Source organism: Artibeus jamaicensis, unplaced genomic scaffold (assembly GCF_021234435.1).
Source record: "Artibeus jamaicensis isolate MK-2021 breed Jamaican fruit bat unplaced genomic scaffold, CSHL_Jam_final contig_2170, whole genome shotgun sequence".
Taxonomy (NCBI): Eukaryota; Metazoa; Chordata; class Mammalia; order Chiroptera; family Phyllostomidae; genus Artibeus; species Artibeus jamaicensis.
Window position 1 is genome coordinate 4,031,762 of NW_026521445.1, and position 16,646 is coordinate 4,048,407.

Consider the following 16,646-nt stretch of genomic DNA (forward strand, 5'->3'; position numbering starts at 1 on the left):
GCAGGGTGAGAATAGAACAATAAGGAAGCTTCCAGAACGGCACTGTCCAGTAATGAGAGTGAAATGTGATTGCCTAGATTAACATATGCTGTAAGCCTAAAATATACACCAAGAAGATTTGTATAATGAAGAATGTAAATATCTTATTAATAATTTTTATATTCATTACAAATTGAAATGATAGACACACAAGGGAATCCTGTCCAGTAGAGGAACAGCGCCTCCCCTCACCCTGGCAAAAGCAGTTTCACATCCATTTGCAAATTCCGGGTCTAAAAATGTGCTGTCCTTTGGACCCCATTGCAACATCTGCCTGGTCCTCTCTGTGATCTTTACCTTTTCTTTTCAGTTGTCCTTATAACAAGAAGTACAAAATAGAAGAAAAAGTGGAGTCTCCTTCTTCCTCAGCCCTTGAAAACCACCGGAGAGCAGGTGGAGAGGCCATGCTCACGGACAGGCCCCGAGGCGTGCTGCCCCTCTTCCGGACAGAGTCCACCGGCCGGCCTAGAGGCTGCTCCCAAGGTGAATAGCTGGCCCCATTTTCTCTGGTGTAAGACTGTCTGGGTCCAAATCATAGCTCCACCACTCAAATCTGAGCAATTTGGGACAAGTCTGTAAAACCTTCCTTGCCTCAGTGTCCTCATCTGAAATCGAGGATGGTGACATAATCTTTACCATCCCTGGTGGGGTTCTGGTAAAGAGTAAGTTGAGTTATATTTGTAAAGCTCTAGAAATAGTGCCTCAACCGTTGGTTAAAGCCAGTCTTAGCTAACACTGTTTATTATTGTCCGCATGACTGAATGGTGTATTTTCAGGCAAATTTCAGTCTAAAACAGTACCGCTGCTTGGCAAAAAGGGCTGCTTTCTTAATCCTTTTCTTTGCTATTCCTTTTCACCCGCCCACTGTTTCTGGCGGACTCCTAGGAGCAAAACCGTATGCAGGGGAGACACAGAGAAAAAAGTAGGAAGCGAATGCCAGGAATCAGCAGGATTAGCCTATCTGTAACATCTGATTTGAGGTGGGAGAGGAGGGAAGTACCGAAAATTTTGTCTGTCTCAAAATACCCTAGCAACCTCAGCCATGTGGTTAAGTGAGTTATTCCCCTTAGTCAATTCATTTAACCAGAGGGAAAATATTTTCTCCAGAAGACCTCATGAAAAACCAATGGAGAAGCCATATGGAGGACCAGCTGCTAAGCCTGCAGCCTTGGATACCACACTGCTTGAGTTGGACATCCTGGCCTGCCACTTTCCTGCTATGGCAACTTAGGCAGTTTACTGAAATTTCTTTACCTGATAGGGTTTTCAAGAGGATTACATGAGGCGGGGAACATAATATGCCTGGACAGTTAGCATTCAGTATTCTAATGGTGCATACAGTGTGGGCCTACAGATGCCTAGTTCGGTGGTCCTCCACCAGGATTTCACATTGTAATCACTAGGGAAGTTTATCAAAATACAAGGTTCCAGGCACTGAACTGGGAACCCTGGGGGCTGAGCAGAGTTGTTTTCCTAAAGGAGGGGAGGGGTTACAAGCAAGCCACAGCTATACCCTGCGTTGGAGGGTACTGGTGCCCCAGAATATCAGGTTGTTGTCCATGTAGTGCCAGAAATACCAAGAGGCCAAGTGAGGCAGTGAGAAAGGCACCAGCTCTGGAGTCAGGCAGGTCTGTGATGAAACTCAGGCCCATCCAGTGCTGGCTATGTGACTTCAGGAAAGGCATTTCATCTCTCTGGGCCTCAGTTTCCCCATCTGTGCTGTAGAAATCATTATAGCTTTCTTGAAGCTTGTGCTGAGGATTCATTTAAGGAGGCAGCACCTGGCGGTCAGCCGATGTGAGCATCCTTGTCTTTTCAGGATGGAGCCCTGACGTCATTCAACACCAAGCCCTTTGAGAAGTTGGGAAATGGAGATTCTGGGAGCATCCCTGGCAGCAGTTGAGCTGTCCAACCAGCCAGCTGGCCTTTAGGCTTCGAATGGAATGGAATTTCCTTCAGAAGGAGCAGCTGCAGGTCACTGGTCAGAGTTCCTGGTGGGTGGTCACTGAGGATGGCTGCCGGCTCAGAGGGTCAATGGTAGGGAACCTGGGCAAGGGCAGACAGGCAGCGGGGACAGTTCCTTTGGCTTTTTCCTTATTAAAAAATAAACTGTCCATTTCTGGGAGTTAAGAGCCTTCAGATTAGCCCTAGGGATATTCTCTCCCTGCTAGTTGAACAAAAACATCCCAACTGGGCTGAGTCCTATTAAAAAGGGACGTGAGTGGTGTGGTTCTGGCTGTTGGTGATGGCGTTCCCTTCCACCCAGGGGAAGAGTTCCTTTGATGTCTCCCTCTATCCATGGCTTGACTTATACTCTTGGAACAGAATGATCTAATTCTCAGCATTAAATGCACAAACAGATTTACACACCTCATGACACAAAACCATTTACACACAGCCAAACCAGAAGCGGTTCTGAGGCCTAGTCAACAGAGACAACCCATCGATTTTTCCCTCCCTGATTCCTATGTCCCACCCCAGCCCCCAGCAATAGTCCTCCATCTGTCCAACTGAGGAAGAAGCCATCAAAGGGGAAATTCCCCGCAATGTGCTTGGGGTCATCTAGCCCAAGATATGGCCAATTTTGAGATTAGGGTTCATGGCTGCAAAAACAGCTGCAATCGATTAAAGCTATAGGGACTGTCAACAAGGAAGTAAGGCCACCCACCACCCTGCACTGGATTTATGGCTTAAAACCAGTACAGACCAGCTTGATCCAACAGGGCAACTAATTTCACCTAACTGTAACCCCTGACCTCTTTACACTCTCATTGTAATACATTAGCCTGCTAAGCAACGCACCTGCCCTACCATGATCGGAAACGGAAAGCCCATATAAGGACACTAAATGGTCAAGTAGCTTCTCTGAGAAATCCCCACCTCTTTCCCAGGAAGATCCTGAAGATTTCTCCCCCTCAGTGAATACCCTATCCCAACCCCCCACCCCCGATTAAATGAACCTCAATAAAAGAAGCAAATTTCACTGAAGGGGAGCTGCTCTGTCTGTGGAGTAGCCACTCCCTATCTCAGTGCTTCACTAATAAACTCACTTTAGCTTTAAACTTCACACTGGCTTGAAAGTGAATTCTTTCCAGCATGAAGCCTAGAAACTACAGCGGGTTGTGGACCCTTGGGTTCTCAGACCCGTGAAACACCTGCATCGCTTTTACCAAGCCTTTTCTAGCCATAAGGTGTTCTGGGAGGGAATATTGGGAATAGGATTTTGCAGGGAGAGGAGCTTGAAACTCAATTCCCACTTTCTTTGCAGGTGTCTCTTTGTTATTCACTTAATGACTCTTCTTGTTTTGGGGCTCTTGTTAATGTTTTGTCTTTATTCTGGTCATTGCTGCTTCTTGCGCTGTTGGTAAGAGTGCACGGTCTCCCCATCTCTCTCTCAGGTGTACAACAGAAGCATCCAGGAACCTCTGCTGGTGAGTTTTTCACCTGTTTTATTCCTCTTTACATCTCAACACTTAGCACAGTACTGGGCTCCAGGATGGTCCTCAGTCATGGGCGCTGAACCAGTGGGGTGGCTTGTTATTTCACAGGAAGTGAGGCTCAGCTTAGAGAAGGGTACCTCTGTTAGGGTTCCTCTAAAAGGTAGCTCTGTCTGTCTCAGGCTTTACTGGGCAGAGGGCAAAGGAGGGGTAGGAGAGGAGAGAAGCCAACAGTTTTCCGGCTCTGCCCCCAGGCAATGGGAAACACTCGGGATTTGGAACCTGAAATCTTGATTCAAGAGACAGACCTTTCACTTACTAATGGCATGAACCTTGGGCTACTTACTTAACTCTCGGAACCTCAACTTGTTTACTTATTTGTTTCCTGGAAAACATATTAAGATTTTTCTTTCCTGCCTCACAAAGAAATTATGGCAATGAAAGAAATAACATTTCTGAAAATGCTCTCTATAGAGAAGTGTATGAATGCTTTATAAAGAAGTAAAGTGGTTTGACTAGTGGGTTCCAAGTGTTATGGTTCAAAAGAATCAGGTGCCTACTCTGTGCTAGGGGTTTCGGTGAGCACATAACCGAGGGGTGGGAAGAGTGCTCTGAAGGCAGCCCAAAGAAGGGAGCCATTCACAGACCACGCTCAGCCTGGTGCTACCCTGGATGTTTCTGTTGCTGAAGCCTGTAACCTTTCATCCTGTGGAATCTGCAGCGGAGTCTGTGAACGGCCCCCTTCTATGGGCTGCCTGCCCCCATTTGCACCAGTACTGGCCACTGACTCTGGGAATACTGGGAAATAACCAAATACAGTGTCAGCTGAAGCCCCATAGGGATCATGGACACAGTGATTCCAAGTATCAGTGTCCAATCTCATAGTGGACACCATAAGAGAAAAAAAGTACACGAGAGTTTTGCTATTTTCCCCCATCTATCGCCTCAAATGAGATGTTATAGATATGCTAACTCCTCTGCTGGTAGCCAGCCCCGCTGATTTCTGGTATTCACTTCCTACTTCTCTGCTCTCTGACGCCCCCTCATACCGTTTTGTTCCCAGGAATCCACCAGAAAGAGTGGGTGGGTGGAAAGAAATAGCAAAGGGAAAGATGAAAAAACTAGCACTATATTGGGAAGCAGTGATACTGTTTTAGATTGAAATTTGCCTGAAAATAGACGATTCAGTCATGCGGGACAATAATAAATTGTATGTAAGTACCCACACTCACGCACGTTTTATGCAAATGTCCATGTGGCCTTCCTGGGTATTTGGAGATGGTGTGAGAAAATCCTAAGTATATCCCCGTGGTTAAGAGCTAGGTGTTGAAGTCCCTCAGACCTAGGCATTGAATACTAGCTCTTCTAACTGTTAGCTCCATGACCTCAGGCAAGCTACATGACCTCTCTGTCTCAGTGTCCTTCTCTATAAAATGGGCATTATACAGTGCCTACCTTGTGAGGACTAAGTGAGTGACGCACTGCAGACTCCCCTTTACGGTGACCTGGAAGGAGACTGTGACTTTAACCAGACCCGCTCCTCTTCTCTGCTTTCTTCTCTCCTTGTCGATGACCTATCTTCTCCCCTCCCACACAGGGGCACCAATTCAAAGCTGGCTCCTCCTTCAAGATATCTATCTCTCAGGACTTGACTCCCTTCTTTGTATGGGGTGTTCTGTCTTGGCTTTGAGACAGATTTCTTAAATTGTCTTCCTCAATTGCAAGTGATTCAGCCATTGCTTAGAGATGTAATTAACCAGCAATAGAAAGCTTGAGAGAGAGAAAGCTCTGGGGCTTCTCTTCCTTGGTTGGCTGACAGCAGGGTAAGAATAAAATGAAAAGGAAGCTTCCGGAACAGCACCATCCACTAGGGTAGCCATGGTGGCTAATGAGCACGTGAAATGTGGTTGCCCAAATTAACATATGCTATAAGTATAAAATACACACCAGATTTTGAAGATTTGTGTAATGAATAATATGTCTTATTCATAATTTTTATATTTATTACATATTGAAATGATATTTTCATTGGTTTTACTTTTGTTTGTTTTTTAAAGATTTTATTTATTTATTTTTAGAGAGAAAGAGGAAGGGAAGAAGAGAGGGAGAGAAACATCAATGTGTGGCTGCCTCATGCATACCCCCTATAGGGGACCTGACCCACAACCCAGGCACGTGCCCTGACTGGGAATCAATCCGGCAACCTTTTGGTTAACAGGCCAGCACTCAACCCACTGAGCCACCCCAGCCAGGGCAGTTTTACTTTTGTTAATGTGGCTACTAGACAATTTGAAATTGCCTATGTGGCTGCTGCATGATGCTGTTCTTCGTGATTTAATAATGACTTAATAATGTCCCGAGACCTTTTAAAAATGACTTTAAATAGATCTTCTACCTTTATGAAGCAGGTATTGTTAAAACTGTTTTTCAGTTAAGACCACGGCACATTGCATGTGTACAATCAGTAGACTCGTGTGGCCAGAGCAGCTCCAGCCAGGGAATAATCGAAAGGAAGGACACTTCTTGGGAATCGGGAACCCTGGCCTTCTCCTCCTCACCACACCTTTGCTGACCTCCAGCAAATTACTGCCCCTCTCTGGAGCTCAGATTTTTACTTAAAAAATAAAGAGATCTGTTGGATTAGAATTTAAAGGTGGGAAGCTAGTAGCCTGTGGGCTGAATATAGCCACAGATTTGTTTGTCTGTTTTGGCCAGTGCAGCGTGTTTTGTAGTGGATTTGCATACTTTCAGGCAGGGGCTGGGCACTGTCCTGGTGACTGGGGCTCCTGCTGCTCCCCTTGGACTCTCATTCAGCCACTTCCTACAGTTCCATCACCTGCTTCAAAACCCTTGGCTGCAGACATTAAACGCCAGGTAGAATGACCCCATGGGAGGACTGCTGACCCCTCCTTCTGTTCACACCCACGGACCGTTCTCAGAACCATGAGATCTTCAGAGGTAGTCAGTCACCAGTCCTCTCCTAGCTGAACTTTTGTCTCCCCTTCTAGCCCTCTTTCTTTTTTTAACTGATGTTACCATTTTAAATTTCCAACAAAAACAGCACCATATCTGCCTAGTGAAGGAAACAAAAATAATCTATTCAGGAACAACCTTCAATTTTATAGACAAGAAAACTAAAAGAAATCAGGGCATATAATGCTTTTATACTTGCACGTGTTGGCAATTTTATCATCTGTCTTGGAAAATGTGATAAAATATAATTTTTATAAATTCAAGTCCTATACTTATTTTTAATTCCTTTACATGAAATCCAGGTAGGATTTTTTTTTAAACAAAAATTCAATGGAATGAATGGCTAGAAAAATCATATAGAACTGCTTCCCTTTCCTTGTGATTATTCTGTATAAAATTTGAACAAAAAATAGGTAAATGTAACCCATGTGATGAAAGCAAATAGCTAAAGGATTTAAAGCACTAAAAGCAGTCTTTTTGCAGGGATAATAGCAATCTGAATGTGAGCTACTGCGTTTGCATATTAAACACAAGTCTTTGTCCCTTTCACCTCAGTAGTGTGAGAAAGCAAAATCTGGTTTGATGGGGGAAAAGGAAAAGACCATAAATAAAAGGGTGTGTTGTTTCCTGAGGGACATTCTTCCTAATGGCATTCTGCCCAGAAGCCCTTTTTTCTTGGCTAATCACATGTGACCAGAGTAAGTTAAGTAACCACACTGAGACCCCTGAGCGTCTGGAGAGACCACAAAATTGAGCAGTGCCTTCAGGGTCCAGACTTAAGGCAGATCAGACCCTGAAGCCAGACTGGTCAGTGTCGCTATTGAATAAACACAGTCATGGAAACCACATGTGATCTGTCTGGAGAAATTCAAGGTCAGTGACGGGATAAATCCTCCCCAAACTTAGCTATTCAAAGGCACCTCAGAAGTGTCTGATGGTAGGATCACCTCCCCCCACCACCACTTCCCAGGCATCTCTTTCTGGGGGAGAAGTCTAACCCTGGATATGTGGCCTGATGCAGGCAAGGAGCATCTCCTTGTATTTTTCCCACACATGTTGCACAGCACGGCCATGACCTCTGCCCTCCAGAAGCCAACGTCCAAAAAAGAGAAAAGACAGATCTATTTCTCATCTACAGAAATATAAAAAGGTAAATGCTGGAAGTTGCCTTAAGAATTCAAGGAAAAGTAGAAACAAACAAACAAACAAGAAGCCTTTGCAAATGGCAAAAACCAATCAACCAACTGAAGTTCAGGAGAAGAAAATCGTTAGCAAAACAGTTGAGGGAGATGCATGTTTTCTCAACCTGCATGTTCGTTTTCTCAACATGGGTGTTTGTTTTCTCCTTTGCACATATTCTTTCCGTAGTAGCAGGTCCTTAAGTCTCCCTCTGTTTCTCCATAGACTATCTGACTATGATCCCAGGTGCATCAGGAATCCCACTTTGCCCATGAGAATTTTTTCTCACCCTCTAACCCTACCTTTGCTGCTCACACATGGCCTTGAGCAGCTTGCCTTCCTGACTAGGCTGTAGACCCTGCACATCCAGAGCTCTGTGAGTGACAGTATCTCGTTGAGCTGAGCACAGAGCTTTCCAGAGGAGCCAGGGGAGCAGGATCTCCATCAGCCCTGGCCCGGGGCCTGCCTGGGGCACAGAGTTTTTCTGACTCTCTGCCTGGTCCCCTTCTTGGTGAAACAGGGACCACATTCCTCTGTCCTGTTTCTTTCCTCACCAGAAAGGAGAGAACCAAAGAGATGTTTATTTTCCTATTCAAAAGATAAGGTACCAGGGAAACAGGAAGGGTTATGAGCTGTCCGGGAGGTTTATGACAGTAATTGCTATTATCCAGATTATAAAGATTTTCTTAGAAAACCAAAAGTTTTCCCATCGAACAGAACTGGACTATTAAAAAATAAATAAAAGGGAAGCAAAGAAAAACCTTCTACAGCCTTCTGCAGGATGTGGTTATCAGGCATCTGAGGACTTTTTTTTAAAAAAGATATGTATATATTGTATTTATAGCAGTCACAAGTTAATGCAGGCAGGTCCATAAAACAGGAATTAACAGTAAAATATATAGTCCATACTCAACTCTACACTTAAAATCGTTAAGATGATCAACTTTGTGTTATGTGTATTTTATCACAATTAAAAATGTAAAAAAAGTACTGTCCATGGTTGACACCAACCATTCGAATACATGTAACAAGTTGAAAATGGAAGCGGTGAGAGCAGCTCAAAATAATGGTGGAAGATGGGCTAAACTATTTTGGCCTAATTGAAGGGCAAGTGAAGTCAATAACTGTGATTATACCACAGGTGAGATAAGAAAGAGATGAAGTTCACCGTGGAGAAAAGGTAGGCATTTGTTAAGATATCAAAATTATACTTGGAATTCAAATAAATTGATGCATAACTAAGTGCTATATATTCATTAGATGTCTGTTTTTATTTAAATAATTCTCTGCCAAAAGAATACGAGTTGGAGCTGAGAACCATCATAATCTTACCTTGTTGATTATGTAACTTCATCCTTTTTTCCCCCCGTAAGTTAAAAGTCAGAATGCGTCAAGAACATAAAATCCCAGCCTGACAGATGAGGCGCGGGACAAGGGGAAGAGGCAGTGATTCTGGGCAGGCGTTTTTGCCGGGCACACCTGCAGAGACAGTAGAACACCGGAGGCACGACTCGCTCGCTGAGCACAATTGTTTAAAAGCTTCATCGTTGTTTGTTGTAGCATTTCCCAAATGACACTTACACTGTGCTAAGCACTTTGTGTACATCAACTCGTTTAATCCTCAGAGCAACTTGCAAGGTTTTATCACAAATGGGGAAGTGGAGGCACAGGCAGTCACTGAGTAAGTGGTTGAAAGCCGTGTGGCTCCAGAGCCTGGGGGCCTTCCCCGCTGCTGTGGGCGAAATGGCAGAGTTCGGCCCAAACGCCTGCGGTGGAGCTCTAACCCGCCTGTGAGGGTGTTTGGAGACGGAGCCTTTGGGAGGTAAAGTAGGTTTAGAGGAGGCATGAGGCGGGGTCCGTTCGTGGGGTTGTAAGACATCTCTCCCTGTCTCTCCAAAATACCCAGCCGACGTTGTCACTTCCTCCCTTTGTTCCTCACTTCGTTTGTCAGGCTGGAATTTTTTTGTTCTTGGCGCGTTCTGACCTTTAACTTGGAAAAAAAAAAGATGAAGCTACATATCAGTTGTATTCTGCGTGTGCGCAAAGAAAAGGTCATGTGAGCGGACAACAGATGGAAGCTGCCTGCAAGAAAAGCAGTCTTAGAAGGAAACCTACCTCGCTGGCACCGTGATCCTGAACTGCCAGCCTTCGGAGCTGTGCGAAATAAACGGAGCTGTCCGTTGTCGTGGCAGCCAGAGCAGACTCGTCCTCCTTCTGCCCAGCACAGAATTCGAAGGAATGGCACGTAAATGTTTAGGCCACAACAAACACGGAATAGCATAACAATGAATGCCGAAACCACAGGAGCCTAATAAGAGATGACTGCTGATTGGTTAAGGGTTGCTGCCTCTCTCTCTCCAGCACCCACCCGGCACAGGTGTGCGTGGCTTGCCCACTGTGCTAGCATGGACGCATCTCTGAAGGCAAGTAGACACTTTGGGGGAAAACCACGTGTGTTCGATATCTTTTTTAAAATATTTTTTTCTTTAGGACACTTTTAGATTTACAGAAACATTGCAAAGAAAGTAATGTACATTTGCTACAATTAGTGAACCAAGTACTGATGTGTTATTATTAACACATGTGATTCAGATTTCCTGAGTTTTCACCTACTGCCCTTCCTGTGTGCCGGGATTCCGTCAAGAACGCCACGTTACATTTTGTTGTCACATCTCCTCAGGCTCCTCTGGGCTGTGACAGCATCTTAGACACACTAGTCAGGTACTTTGCTGACTGCTTCTGCATTGGGATTTGTCTGATGTCTTTGTTGCTTCACGATGTAACTGGGATTATGGGTTTTTAGGAGGAAGACCACAGAGGTAGAGAATCATTTTCATCTTCGCGTCCTTCTTCTCCTTCAACTTTATTTCTTAGAGCAGTCTTAGGTGCACAGAAAAACTGAACAGAATGTACAGAGATTTCCCATATACTCCTTGACCCCCAACAGCCTCTCACAACCGATGTGACCCACCAGAATGGTGTGTTTGTTAAAACTGATGACCCCACATTGCCACAGCTTTATCATCCACAGTCCACGGTTTACACTAGAGTTCTTCACTTTTGGTGGTGTACATTTTATAGGTTTTGGCAAATGGATAATGACATGTACCCACCAGTATATAGTTTCACTGCCCTAAAAATCCTCTGTGCTCTGCCTGTTCATTTCTTCCCCCACCACACCCCTGAAAAACATTAATCCTCTTATTGTCTCCAGTTTTGCCTTTTCCAGAACATTATTTTTTTGGAATCATATAGTATGTAGCCTTCGCGGGTTGGGTTCTTTCACTTAGTAATATCTATGCATTTAAGATTCCTCCATGTCTTTTCATGGTTTGATAATGTATTTCTTTCTAGTATTGAATAATATTCTATCGTCCATATATACCACATTTTATTCATTCATCTACTGAAAAACATATTGGTTGCTTCCAAGTTTTGGCAATTATGGATAAAGCTGCTATAAACATCCATGTAGAGTTTTTTTCTGCAGACATACACTTTTAATTCATTTGGGTAAAAATATCAAGAAGATAAGTGGCTGGATAATGTGGTAAGAGTATGTTTAGTTTTATAAGAAACTTGTCAAACTGCCTTCCAATGTGGCAGTACCATTTGGCATCCCTACCAGCCATGAATGAGAGTTCCTTTTACTCCTTGTCCTGGTCAGCATTTGGTATTGTCAGCGTTCTGGTTGTTGGCCATTCTAAATGACTGTGTGGTGTTATCTCATTGCTGTTTTAATTTTCAGTTCTGTAATGGCACATGATGTTGATCATCTTTTCTTATGCTTACTTGCCATCTGTATATCTTTTATGGTGAAGTACCTGTTCATGGTTTTTGCCCATTTTTAATTGGGTTGTTTCTTTTCTTATTGTTGAGTTTTAAGAGTTCTTCATATATTTTGGCTATCAGTATTTATTTTATCTAATGTTTCTTTTGCAAATATTTTCTTCTAGTCTGTGGCTTCTCTTATTTTCTTAACATTGTCTTCTCAGAAGTTTTTAATTTTAATGAAGTCCAGCTCACCTGTTATTTCTTTCATAAATTGTGCCTTTGGTGTTGTATCTAAAAAGTCATACTCAAGGCCATCTAGGTTTTCTCCTGTGTTATCTTCTAGGACTTGGTTGGTTTTGTGTTTTACTTTTAGGTATGTGATGTTTTTGTGAAGGGTGTAAGATCTGTGTCTAACGTCATTTTTTGTCACATGTAGATTCACTATTGTTCCACCTGATACCACTGATTACACACAAACACACACACAAGTTTTGGAAGAAGAATATTGGTTACATCCTAGTAACCTCTCATGACACAGAGATGGCTGCAGAGCAGTTTGGGAAATCTTGGTCTTCTAAGTGGAGACCCTCCAGAGTCTTCCCCCTGCCACCTCTGAAGAGTTGGCCCTCAGGACTTTCTCACATTCTCAGTCCTCTAGCCAGACCGAGCTACAGTCTGCCTTTTCCACCTTGTTTTCACCAAAATGGCCACTTCATCCTGGAAGTTCCAGGTTTCACACTGGAAACTTTCCCAGGCTGAACTAATGTCTTCTCTGGGCTTATAGGACACTCTACTTATACCTCTGTTATAGTGCTTTTCAAATTCTGTAATGGCTAGTTCTTGATCTGTTTTTACCCTACTTTGTAGAATCCAACCTCTCCTTCATAATACCCCCCTTTCAAGTTATAAAGCATATTTCCTTCCTCTTATCACAAACTGGGTGGGTGAGTGGGCCATCGCTCCATTCAGGTAGAGTCCTGACTTGCTTGGGAACCAGTGAATGTGAGAATGGTCAGTTTGTGTATTTTGGGTAAAACAAAAGCATTTGTGCATTGTAGGCAAAAGCACACATCGAGTTCATGTATGTATAAATATTTTAAAGTTATGAATTTAGAGAATACATTTTTAAAGGTTTTATTTATTTATTTTTAGAGAGAAGGATGGTGAGGGAGAAAGAGAAGGAGAGAAACACTGATGTGAGAGAGAAACATCAATCCATTGCCTCCTGTACACACCCCAACCGGAGATCAAACCCACAACCCAGGCATGTGTCCTGACCAGGAATTTACCAGTGACCTTTCATTTTGGGAGATAATGTCCAGCCAACTAAGCCACACCAGTCAGGGCAAGAATAAACTTTTAAATAAAATATATTTTCTTCTCCTACCTTTACAAATATACCTTCAGAATGACCGGAAAAGGAATTTCAATTGCAGAAGTCTTGAACTCCTTGGAGTTCTGTGATGGAATGGGGCGGCACGGGAGCAAGGCCTCCCATTCCCCTCTCCTGTCCTGCTTCCCTTCCTGCACCTGGCTCTCTCTGGGCAGCCTCACACGCAAGCTCTTGGGTACTATGGCCTGCAGGTCCTACAGCCTCTGACCACATGCCTTGCAAACAGCTGTACTGGGATCATGTTTCTGTCCCAGAGATCTCACACTGACAGTGAGGTCAGCCCTGGGAAGATGGGTTTGGGTGAGGCCAACAGACCTGGAAGCAGGATCAGGCACAGCCATCTGTGCAGAGGATTTTGGTGTCCCAACCACCTAGAGTATGGTCTAGAGGTGGGTGGCTATGGTCTAGAGAGGAGGGGGCCATGGTCTAGAGGGGAGGGGGCCATGGTCTAGAGGTGGGTGGCCACATCTGCCTGGCTCTGGGGCCTCCTCGTCCAGTGGGGTGAGATTCGGCTGGAATAAGATGGTTCTCAGACTTTAACATGCGTGTGTATCACCTGGATCTGATTCAGTAGGTCTGGGGTGGGGCCCGAGATTCTGCATTTCTAACAAACTGCCAGATGATGCCAGTGCTGCTGGTACAAGGACCAGACTTTGAGCAGCTCTAAAGCCTGGGCCTGAGGCAGCGTCCCTTTGGCCCGGGTAGGCCAATACCTTTAGCCAGAAAGGATGTGTTTGATAATAAATAATTTAATTATTCCTATGGTAAATTACCAATAGAATTTAGTACACATTTAAATTACACAAAAATAATATATGAACGATACAAATTTGAATATAGCATCAACACCCACCCTTGGGGAGTTCTTTAGTCTGGCATGCCCGGGTGAGTCTCATAGCTCTCAGCCCTCCCAGCGGTCATTTTTGTCCCCTGCTTGTACCCTGTGACCCCTTCCTGCTTGTGGCTCACCCAGTTACTGACATTTCTGGCAGGGCATTGCTGTTCCTTCTACAAACCTTTGTGACACCTTCACCATTTACTCCACTTTCTTCTCCCCTGTACTTCCCCACACGTTCAGTGCATTTCTTCTAGCAGTTTCTCCCACAGACTTGCTACTTTTCCAGATCCTATTACCCTCAGCCCTCACGCCCACTCCTCGGAGCACATACCGGTTGTCCTGTAGCTGCTGCTCCCTGTCCCCAAGCTCCCTGACCTGCTCACCTTTCCTGGTGCCGGGAAGCACCCTCTCTGAGGCCTACCTGCTGGTGTGCGGAGGCGTCTTCAGCCAATTCCACTTGGTAAAAGAAGCTATTTATGCCTTTCGGAAACCTCATCACTGGGGCAGGAAGTGACCAACTTCCTGGCCAAGAACTCCCAAGAACATCTTTCCAAAGGGAAAAAAAAGAGAAAACATATCTCTGACGTACATAAGTGGTTTCCTTACTTGTGACTGGCCTTGCTCCAGGCCAGTGACACGGCTCAAGGCTGAAGAGCTTCTGCAGTGACAGAAGTCCACCCTGCGTGACTTGATCGGGCTCAGGGCCTTGACTGAACTGAGTGGAGCTTCCTGGGGCTGGAACCCTGTTTCCTATTTACTTTCTGCTTCTGCTGATGCTTTCACACACACTGCCAAATATTGGTTAATACATTAAGTTAATTTTTTGCTACAGCTGAGTTTTCAGCATATGTTAGAATGTTGAGACAAGTAAATCATGTTAACAGGGTACAGAGAGAGATGCAAACTTTATTTTAGAAAGAGGAATGGTGTGCCATGGAGTTAGAAACTTCCCACCCACCCCAATACGTGAAAAAATGCCACCAAAGCACCCCCAAGGTCTGTGTTGACTGCAGCACATAAGAACTTTGCCTTTGGATTATGTAAGAGATGGCTTTGGGGGACAACAAATAGGGTCTTTCAAAAATAGTTTTTATTTTTCAATTACAATTGACACTATATTAGTTTCAAGTGTACAGCATAGTGATTAGACATACGATTTACTAAGTGATTCCCCCAATAAGTACAGGACGCACCTGTGACTCTTTCGTACCCACCAATTTGCCCTTCTGGATCCCTTCACCTTTTTCACCCAGCCTCCAACCCTCACCCAACAGCCATCGGTTTGTTCTCTGTATGAGTTTCTGTTTTGTTTATTTTGTTCTTTAGATTCCGCATATAAGTGAAATCATATGGTATTTGTCTTTCTCTGACATTGCACTTAGCATCATACCCTCATTCAGGATACCCAAACTTTTGGCATCTGCGCCACACTGGAAGAAGAAGAGTTGTCTTGGGCTGCACATTAAATACATTGTGACACATCATCACAAAAAAACCTAATGATGTTTTAAGTAGATTTATGATTTTGTGTTGGGCCACCTTCACAGCCTTCCTGGGCCGCATGTAGCCTGTGGGCTGCAGGTTGGACACCCCTGCTATGTCCTTCCATGTTGTCACAAATAGTAAGATCTCATTCTTTTTTATGGCTAAATAATATTCCATTGTAAAGAAGATGGACTACATCTTCTTTATCCACTCATCTGTCAGTGGGCACACACGTTGCTTCTACATCTTGGTTATTGTAAATAATGCTGAAATGAACATAGGGATGCATATATCTTTTCAAATTAGTGTTTTAGATTTCTTTAATCCAGAAGTGGAATTGCTGGGTATTTATTCCAGCAATTATTGCTGGGTATTAAAAACTAAAAAGTTTTTAAGAAGTTTCTCAAAACTAGGAAGTTTTGAGAAACTTCTATATGGTTTTCCATATAAATAGGCTCTTTCTAAATGGTGACATGGTGATGTAAAAGAACCACAAACTAGTGCTCTGTCTACACTTACAGATGCTCTGGGGACTTATTACCCTCTAGCAATGTCTGTAGATGGAGTCAATGCTTTGTTGTCACTTGGAATTATTACTGTAATAACTTTTTTCACACGTGCCGCCCCACATTCTAATAGCCAAAGGTGTGGCTCCAGCTCAGAATGATTAAGAACCCCACACTACTGCCACATGGGACTCACTGGGACCACCCCAAGGGCAAAACTGAACCAGTAGCGTTGGTCTCCAGGGTATAATTTCCCTCTTCCTGTGACAACCTTCTTGACTACTATTTCTGACTTCACCTCAACCCAGAAAACTTACTGCTCAGTGGTTCTTTCTCCCAGGCAGAGTGCTTCCGAGGTACAGTCCAGCTGACCTGACGAACAAATCCATACTAACAGCAGATGAAATTAGGCCCTCCCTGCTAGTCAACATTTGCCTTCATGGTGCTCTCAGAAGACCCCACCTTTCCAGTGCTTGTGAGGGTAGAAGACTGATGTGTGTGGAGACCTTGGTGGGCACATTCTGCACAGGTGCGGTCTCGGGTCCCTCTTGTTCTGTCCTAGCACACTGGCTCTTTCTTCTAAACAAATGGGGTTCGTTGCTGTTACTTGGCAGATGGGCTAGCTGATGGACAGAATTTTCTGGGTGAGACATGAAGGTCCACGGCAGTGTTCCCTAATGGTGTCCTTTAGGGTAGTACTAAGGAAGGTTGGGGACTGTCTGGTGTAGGCCATGATTCATGCTGTAACCCCCTTTCCACACAAGAGCCCGATGTTCACACTAGCTGACCAGGTGGCTTTCCTTCTCCCGAATCTCCCTTCAATCAGGAGGTTGGGAGATGTATTGTTCTCCAGTGTTGGTTGGAAAGTTCAAGCTATTTTTTTATGTATCCACTCTGCTCTTTGTTTGTTTTCTCCTCTTTGTCTTCTTTCGGGTTTGTTGATTATTTACTTCTGATTCTATTTTATTTCTTCTATTTGTTTATTAGCTATATCTCTTAAAAATTTTTTGGGTGGACGCTCC

At 44.1% G+C, this 16,646-nt stretch overlaps 1 long non-coding RNA gene across 7 annotated transcripts; it reads left to right on the plus strand.

Moving 5' to 3' along the window:
• Positions 1-315: 315 nt before the first annotated feature.
• LOC119043095 (uncharacterized) lies at positions 316-13,218 on the plus strand. 7 transcript variants are annotated; one of them, XR_008390281.1, is made up of 5 exons: positions 316-522; positions 1,859-2,076; positions 3,438-3,470; positions 8,770-8,808; positions 12,555-13,218. It is a non-coding gene; the product is annotated as an uncharacterized LOC119043095 (long non-coding RNA). The 7 variants fall into 7 exon arrangements; XR_005081360.2 differs by lacking the exon at positions 12,555-13,218 and adding an exon at positions 9,580-10,196; XR_008390284.1 differs by lacking the exon at positions 12,555-13,218 and adding an exon at positions 9,580-10,196 and having other exon boundaries at positions 1,859-2,033.
• Positions 13,219-16,646: the final 3,428 nt, after the last annotated feature.